Source organism: Myodes glareolus, chromosome X (genome assembly GCF_982192425.1).
Source record: "Myodes glareolus chromosome X, mMyoGla1.1, whole genome shotgun sequence".
In the NCBI taxonomy this organism is placed as follows: domain Eukaryota; kingdom Metazoa; phylum Chordata; class Mammalia; order Rodentia; family Cricetidae; genus Myodes; species Myodes glareolus.
In genome coordinates, this window is record NC_142053.1 from 55,119,865 (window position 1) to 55,127,741 (window position 7,877).

Consider the following 7,877-nt stretch of genomic DNA (forward strand, 5'->3'; position numbering starts at 1 on the left):
GCAATATAGGCGGAAAAGCCAGACAGGAAGTAGGGGTGGAGCAAAGAGACTGGGAGTATTCTGGGAAAACAGGACGCTCCCTCCACTCCTGCGCAGACCACTGAAGAGGCAGCATGTAACTTGCCCAGCTGAGAAAGGTACGGAGCCATTATGGCTAACATAGATGAGAATAATGGGTTAATATAAGTTATAAGAGTTAATAAGAAGCCTGACCTAATGGGCCAATCAGTTTATAACCTTATGGAGTCTTGTGTGTGATTTTCTTTGTTGCTTGCCAGCTGTTGGGGTACTGGGAGGGACAGAAACCCCAACAAGCCAGCCCTTATGTTACATGGTGGTACCTGCCATTAATCCCAGCACTTGGGAAACAGAGACAGGAGAGTTAAAAGTTCAAGGTTATCCTTGTCAGCATAGAGAATCTGAGGCAAGCCTGGGATAAAATGAGACCCCATATCTCACTTAGGGCTTCTATTACTGCAATAAAACACCGTTACCAAAAGCAACTTGGAGAGGAAAGGGTTTATTCGACTTATACTTCCACATTGTTGTTCATCATTGAAGGAAGTCAGGACAGAAACTCAAGCAGGGCAGGAACCTAGAGGCAGGAGCTGATGCAGAGACCATGGAGGGGTGCTGCTTACTGCCTTGTTCCTCATGGTTTGCACAGTCTGCTTTCTTATAGAGCCTAGTACCATAACCCCAGGGGTGGCCCCACTCAGTGTGCTGGGCCCTTCCACATCAATCACTAATTTAAGAAAATGCCCTGCAGGATTACCTACAACCCAATCTTAGGGAGGCATTTTCTAAATTGAGGTCCCTCCTCCCAGATGACTTTAGCTTGTGTCAAGTTGACATAAAACTAGCCAGGACATTCCTTTTCCCCCAAATGTATGGAAACCTAGCATGCACTTTATCACAGCTAGAGACAGAAGGATAAGTTCTAGGCCAGTCTGGACTAAACAGTGAAACTGTCTCCAAGAAAACAGTAAGGAAAACCTGTTGTGGGAGCTGCTGACTCTCACAGAATTGTAGTGCTCCTTCCTTTCTGAAGCGCTTTAGAGATGCGCTCTTACGTGTGTGCTTTACGTAGTTGCAGTCAGTACTCTCTCTCCGTTGTCTTGTTTTCCCTTAACATCATTTCACATTCTGATTTCCATCCCCGCAGTGCGCATAATGGTGTGCTTAATGGCTGTCTAACATTGAACTGGGCTTACTTTTGTGAGCAGACCCAAAAGCCTGCTGTCTCTTAGCAGGAGAGGCTTATTTTAGTTCCTGGAAGTGGCAACTGGTGTGAGCGTGGGATCCCATGGCATTCTTGACTCACCAGCACACAGCTCAGTCTGCTTTGTTAACATTGCTCTGCCTACCACTCCACAGCAGAGCCTCCCCAGGCTTCCTGGACCTGAGTTGGACTCCTCCTGGGTGCAGAGGCAGGAGTATAATCCCCCAACTTCCGCAAACCCTGACCCAGATCTAATGCTAACATAACAACAGCAAGAAATGTCTGCTGCTTCCTCCCTTGCCGGGCATCACAGTGGCACTGGTGTCCCCCACAGAGCTTGAAGTGAGTGAAGTGTCTGAAGGAGCAAGGGACAGGTTGTTATAGCTGAAGGAATAAGACGGAGCTCAGGGATGCCGTGACCATAACCCTAGGTGCATTTGTGAAAATGTAATGGGCTGAAGTTTGGGTTCCAGGTACCAAAATGTTGAGTGATACCTTTCTTTTTTCAAACCTCTTCCTGGCAGAAACCCCAATATTTGGTCTGCTGATAAAGATAAAGGGTTTATAGGATTGGATAAGAAAACAGTAAACTGGGGTTTGCCTCCTTATCTAGCTGTGGCCACTGTCATCTTCTGGACAAGGACAATAGTTGGCATGCAGGATTCTCCTGAGAGAAAGTGATATTTGGTACATCTCATTATTACGCCATTCCAGCAGCAACTGTCTTGAAAAGAAGTGATGGGTTATTTTGCCACAAATTAACACTGTTCTTTCCTTGTTCTTTTTCATTTTTTTCAGACAGGGGCTCATGTAGCCCAGGCTGGTATCGAACTTGCCCTGATCCTTACCTCCAGAGTGCTAGGATTATAGGCATACACAGTCATGCCCAGTTTCATGCTGGGGATCAAGGAACACATGCATAATTTGTGGGGATGAGAGTGCAGGAATTGGAAACCATTCAGAGCAACGGGATGCCTGTACCTAGCCACAGTATATTCTGTAGTCCCAAAGTGAAGATTTGACTTGAAAGAACTAATAGGTAAGTACCTGAGCTATGTGGTGTTTGAATTGCCAAGGCTAAGCATGTGCTTAAAGTATCTCTGACAGGATGTGACAGTTAATCATCATTGTCAACTTGACAGATTTAGAATCTCCATGGAAACGCCTCCAGATGTCTATGAGGATGTTTCCACAGAAGGAAGACACCCTGGGTGTGTGCCGCAGCACCACAGTGGAGTGGGATGGTCCTGGACTGGAAGGGGGGAGGGGTGTGAGAGTGAACTGAGCGCCAGCCTTTCTTTCTGCTCCCTGACTCTGAATGCAGTGTCGCCATTGCCATATGCTCTGTTGCCACAGCTAGGGCCACTCGAGATAATGTGCCTCTCTCTCCCTTCACAATGGACTTTATTTCCCCTCAAACTGGGAAGTAAAATAAACATTTCCTCGAGCTGCTTTTGCTCAGGTATTTTGTCACAGCACGGGAGAAAAGTAGCAAACACACGGAGTCGCGGCTCTAAAAGTCCTGGAGGAAGGCCAGGATGTTGATAAATAAGGAGGAACTCCAAGGCAACCATTTGCCTTGAATAAAATTTGCACTCTTGATTCAGAAAAGTATTCTTTTCTTTGTGCTTGGGCTGCCCCGCTGATCCACTCCTTTCAGATTCTCAAAGAAGAGAATGTGGGAGGCAGTGATTGTAATGATCTGTCCAATCCATTACAGTGATGCTGATTACCATGGCTTCTTTAAGCTCCCTCGCTCTTTATCCTTTTAGATCAAAGATACCTGCCTTTAGGTTGTTCCTTGTGAGAAAGGAGACACATCCTAAAGCAAAGCCTTGAATGCTAATGATATAGCCAAACTTGTCCCCTAAATAGTATAGTCAGCCTTTAATGAGCTGCTTAAGGTGTGCTGGGCAGTGTGATAAACATTTTATATGGATTTCAAAGTGGCTTGGCAGAAGGGTTGTTGTTATTTCTCTTTGGTGGGGCAGTTACTGTTATTTCTGACTCCACTGGAAGTTACCAAGTCATCTAGCTTGATAATGGGGTTGGAGAAATGCATTAACAGCCTGTAGAAACAGAAATAAGCTCCACTCTAATACATCCATGCATACATACATACACACATACATATAAACCTACACACACACACACACACACACACACACACATATTGCTACTCTTTAAGACTTTTGTGACTGATGAATTATTTCTAGAGGGCTAGTGGGAAAGGACCAGAATCAGCACAGGATACCTGAGACCGAGCCCTCAGAACAAAGGAGATTTATTTGCTGCAGAGGGACAAAGAGCAGGGAATAAGAGACAAAGACAGGACAAGGGAGGAGGGAGGGAAAGGGATATTTGCCCTGGAGGGACAAAGGCCTGTGTCTGGATTGAGAGGAGGCAGATGTGACCCACAGGCAAATGATAGTTTATAAAGGGAAAAAGGGAGTCCCCCCCTTTAGGATGAGTTGGGTTGTTTTAATTGGGCATGTTAATTAGGGTAGCCAAAAGGGGGCTTTTGATTATTGAACTTTAGTACTTTGATAGCTGGACCTTGATGGTCCAGCTTCTGGAGGAGGAAGTTGCCAAATAAGGGAATAGACCTTGGTGGTTAGCTTCAGGGCTTTTATCTAGGTTTAGCAAGTAGGAGGGAAGGGGGAAGGGCAAGGTTTACCATGGCCATGTTTGCTGTGCTCAGGCCTGCTAGAGCCCTTCACAGTGAGATGGCTCAGCAGGTAAAAGCATTTGCTGCTAAGCTTGGCAGCTTGAATTTAATCTCCAGAACCCACATAGTTAAAGGAGGGAACTGACTTCTGCAAGTGACTTCCATATACATTTATAAAAGGAAAGAAATGTAAAAACAAACAAATAAAGGAAAAGTCTATTGCAAAAAAAATTGCTCAACAAAACCTGCATGAAATGGTATGGGCCTGTAACTCCAGTATGAAAGAGGGTCATGAGTTCAAGACCAGTGTCCGTATACACATATGCACACAAAATAAATGTAAAAAACCACCCAACTTTAGCTTTGATTTAGAAAAAAGTTCTTGTCACTCAGACACACATCCGCTGCACAAAGGGGAGTGTGACAATGTACTGTAATTCCGGATTTGTTTTCATTTTTGGAAAGGGTCTCTTGTATCCTGGGATAACCTTGGATTTGCTGTATGGTGGATCCACCTGCCTCTACCTCCTGGATGTTGGCATTATAGGTGTATACTACCATAACCCATTTATATGGCACTGGGAGAGAACCCAGGGTTCGAAGTACTAGGCAAGCACTCTGCCCACTATGCTTCATCCTCAGTTGAAGTTCAGTTCTGTAAGCAGGTGATTAACCTTAATTCTCTATCTTGCTCATATTCATAGGCCTACTTGAAATGGATTATTAAAAATGCTGCAGGATCCCCAGCGGTGGCAGGCAGCAGAAACACTGCAGGTCCCCAAGGGGGTGGCAGCGGGCCCTGAAAGCAGTCAGTCCCAGGTAGGGATGGCTGCAGGTCCCCAAATTGGTGGCTGGTCCAGGGCAAGGAGACACGCGGCAAGCAAGAGACAGAGACATGGATAGGCATGCCATGCAGAGTGAGGTTGGATATTTATTCAGTGGGTTATGGAGGGGGAAGGGGAGAAAGAGAAGAGCAGAGAAGCAGAGAGAAAGAGAGCGAGGAGAGAGAGAGAGGGAGAAAAGGGAGAGACACAAGTGGGGAGAGGCAGATGGAAAAAGAGAAGGAAGTCAGGCTGGAAGCTGAAGATCAGCCTGTCTCAGTGGGGGGTGGGAGTGGGGGGAGGGAGAGTGGGTGTGGCTTGTCTCTTAAAGAGACAGAACAGATCATTACACTACTTCCTATACCCTTTCTCTGTTGGCTAAGAAAATATTCCTGTCTAATAGACACATGTCATGAAGAAAAATGTGTGTAGATTATTGATTCTCTCAAAAAATCCCACAAAAATACAAAAATGGTTTTATTGACTGAGACATACCTTTAATCCCAGTAATCAGGAGTCAGATGCAGATGGATCCCTTGAGTTCGAGGCCACCCTGGTCTACAGAGCTAGTTCAAGGGTGACCTTGTCTATGCAGAGAAGCCCTGTCTCAAAAAAAAAACCCATAAAAAACAAACTGAAATGTAGTTTGCTGAATCAGTCTTCTGTCTTTTGTGCTGAGCATCAAGCCTGTTGCCTTGTGCATTCTAGGCAGGCACTTTACCACTGTGCAGCCTGAGGCCTAAAATGTCTTCGATAGAGGCATTTGCTGCTTGCCAGGCTGAGACTGTTAGATGGCAGAATTCTCAAACAGGCAAAGGAAAGTTGATAGACTGAGACGATTAAGATGGCCCAGGGAGGATGCAGATTTGGACACACAGAAGATGCAGATTTTGGGAGCATTGCTGCTAGTATCCAGCCATATTATGTTGGACATCTGTATAATATGAGTTTGACGAGAACTTCTATAAGGTTCTTTCCAGTAACACAACTAATAAGCTGAGCTTACAAGCATAGCAAAGACCCATAAAGCATTTCAAATGGGTCCTTTGGATATAATAAAGCAGCCTTGGTGCTGCTCGTAGTGGCAGGCACCTTTAATCCCAGCACTCTAGAAGGCAGAGCCAGGTGGATATTTGAGTTTGAGGCCAGCATGGTCTACATAGAGAGTTCCAGGACAGCCAACGCTACACAGAGAGACAAAAGAAGAGAAAGAAGAAGGTAAAAAGAGGAGGAAGAGAAACCTCTTTTGGGCAGGGTTTTAAGACAAGTTTCTATCTGTCAAACAATGGGTTGATTGGTTTTATACTGCTTAGCAGAGCAGTCTAGGGTAGAGTTAAGGGCGTAGATTATGAAACTGGATTTGATTTTATTTGTGTGTGTGGGCATGTATGTATATGTGTGAGTATGGTGTATTTATCTGTGGTACACATTCAAGTGTGTGTAGCAGGGGTGTTCATACACACTGATGCCAGAAGGTGTCTGGAGACCTGCTCTGTATTACTCTTGAGACTGTCTCTCACTGAAGCTACAAGCGACTGTCAAGTCTCAGCAGTCCGTCTGTCAGCTCCTTAATGTTCGGGGATTACAGGTGCATGCATGGTTATGGCCTGCTTTTTTTTAAAAAGGGGTGCTGGAATCTAAACTCAGGTCTCCATGCTTGCCCATCAAATACTCTTTTATTTTTTATTTTAAATGTTTTATTTATTTTCCATACCAACCACAGTTCCCTGCCCCTCTCCTCCTCCTGCTCCTCCTACCTCTCCCCCCACCCAATCCCCCATCCACTCTTCAGAAAGGGTAAGGACGAGTCAACAAAATCTGACACATCACTTTGAGGCAAGACCAAGTGCACCCTCCCCACCTGGCCCCTCTCCCCCCACATCAAGGCTGAGCAAGGCATCTCACCATAGGAAATGAGCTCCAAAGAGCCAACCCATGCATTAGGGATAGATAGGCCTAGTCCCACTGCCAGGGACCCCACAAACAGACCAAGCCTCAAAATTGTCACCTCCATGCAGAAGGCCTAGTTCGGTCCTATGCAGGCACCCCGGCTGTCAGTCCAGAGTCTGTGAGGTCCCTAAAGCTTGGGTTAGCTGTCTCTGTGAGTTTCTCAATCATGATCTTGACCTCCCCACTTGCTCATATAATCCTTCCTCCCTCTCAGATCTCCCAGATCTTAGCTCATTGCTTGGCTGTGGATCTTCTTCCATCAGTTACTAGATAAGGGTCTATGATGACGGCTAAGGTAGTCACCAATCTGGTTACAGGAGGTCAATTCAGGCATCTTCTCCTCTATAGCTAGGAGTCTTAGCTGGGAGTCATCCTTGTGGATCCTTGGGAATTTCCCTAGCACCAGGTTTCTCCCTAACCCCCAAATGGCTCCCTCTTTGATTGTTCTCCCTCTCTGTCTCTCCCACAGTACAACCATCACGTTCTCTCATGCTTTCATCCCCTCTCCCTCCCCCCCCAGCCAGTTTATCCAGGAGATCATATCTATTTCCCTTTCCCAGAGGGATCCTTGTATGTCTCTCTTAGGCCCTCCTTAGTACCTAGCTTCTCTGGGATTGTGGATTGTAGCCTGGTTATCCTGTTTTACATCTAATATCTACTCATGAGCTGGTACAAACTGTGTTTGTCTTTCTGGGTCTGGGTTACTTCAGTTAGGATGATATTTTTTTCTAGTTCCATCCATTTGCCTACCAATTTCATGAAGTCAATTTTTTTTACAGCTAAGTAATACTCCATTATATAATGTACCACATTTTTTTATCCATTCTTTGGTTGAGGGGCATCTAGGTTGTTTCCAGGTTCTGGCTATTAGGAATAAAGCTGCTATGAACATAGTCACCAAGTACTCTTGTCCACTGAGTCATCTTTATAAACCCTATGAGCTTGGACTTTAGTTTAAAAACTGGTTTTAACTAGACAGACAATGGTGGCACACACCTTTAATTCCAGCACTTGGGAGGTAGAGGCAGGCAGATTTCTAAGTTCAAAGCCAGTCTAGTCTACAGAGCGAGTTCCAGGATGGCCAGAGAAACCCTGTCTTGAAAAACAAACAAACTTTCTCAAGAGTGGTATTGCTAGTTGTTGAGGTAGATTGATTCCCATTTTTTTTGAAAAACTGCCATACTGATTTCCAAAGTGGCTGTACAAGTTTACATTC

General features: G+C 45.2%; 1 protein-coding gene across 1 annotated transcript in view; it reads left to right on the forward strand.

Annotated features, from left to right (window-relative positions):
- Trmt2b (tRNA methyltransferase 2B) overlaps positions 1 to 7,877 on the forward strand; it is an 89,707-nt gene that overhangs the window by 64,313 nt on the left and 17,517 nt on the right. The window lies entirely within an intron of this gene.